The sequence below is a fragment of the Octopus bimaculoides genome, chromosome 5 (assembly GCF_001194135.2).
Source record: "Octopus bimaculoides isolate UCB-OBI-ISO-001 chromosome 5, ASM119413v2, whole genome shotgun sequence".
Lineage (NCBI taxonomy): Eukaryota > Metazoa > Mollusca > Cephalopoda > Octopoda > Octopodidae > Octopus > Octopus bimaculoides.
The window spans coordinates 41,774,137-41,775,416 of NC_068985.1; positions in this window are offsets into that span (position 1 = coordinate 41,774,137).

Genomic DNA, 1,280 nt, shown 5'->3' on the forward strand with positions numbered 1-1,280 from the left:
CCCGAAAGGATAAAAAGCAATATCGATCTCGGCGGAATTTGAACTTAGAGCGTGAAGACAGAGACGAAATACCGCTTAGCATTTTGCCCGGTGTATTAAAGATTCAGCCAGTTCGCCGCCTTTCATCCTTTAGAGATCGATAAAACAAGTACCAGCTGAGCACTGGGGTCGATGTAATTGACTACCCCTCCCCTAAAATTGCTGGCCTTGTGCCAAAATTTGAAATCAATATTAAACTGAATCAAATTTATTCATTACATAGGCACAATGCCAGAGTACTTGATTTATTTTATCGGCCACGGCAGTACAGTCCTAAGATAAGGCCCCACCACTATGTACATTAATGTTTATTTTTATGTTCAGTTATAATAAAAACATTTTTACATTAATCTGATGGGTTACTCTATACTTTTGTGGAGCATAAATTTATTATTTTTATCAAAAGAATGTTATTGATAGTGGCTTCAAAGTTTTGGCCAAAACTTCGAATCACTGTCTATAATATTTAAATAATTAGTAGACCTCAGAGGTTATACAGTTGATTTACTGGTAAGTTATTTTAGACATAATGGCACACAGAGGGGTGGTTAATGATATATTTGGACGTTTAAAATATACAAAAATACCTTAAATGCCATATATTTATATAGAAAAATACCTTAAATGGAATATATATCAAGTTAAAGCACCATATTACATATGTATTTTCCCTGGACAGTTGTTCCTAGTGGAAATGTGCACCTCACAGCATACTCCTTCATCATATCCAGCAGATTTTGACGTAGCCCATATGAAAAATATAATGCAAAGTGAATTAAAATTCCTCACTGGTCAACTTGGCTCTTCATACTTCTGTGGCCCAGAGCCGTCTTGTCAGCATTTTAGTCATGAGGGCCCTTGAGCAACGGCCCATATCTTAGGACTATACTGCCGTGGCCGATAAAATAAGTCAAGTGCTCTGGTTTTGTGCCTATGTAATGAATAAATTTGATTCAGTTTAATATTGATTTCAAATTTTGGCACAAGGCCAGAAATTTTAGGGGAGGGGTAGTCAATTACATCGACCCTAGTGCTCAGTTGGTATTTATTTTATCGATCTCTAAAGGATGAAAATCAAAGTCGACCTCGGCGGAATTTGAACTCACAACGTAAAGATGGACAAAAACCCGCAGCTTTCTGCCCGACGTGCTAACGATTCTGCCAGCACGCCGCCTTGGTCCAATGTGCACGCGCGGCGTTTTTCATCATGCCCGCTGGTACTGCCAATTTTTTTTAAACCT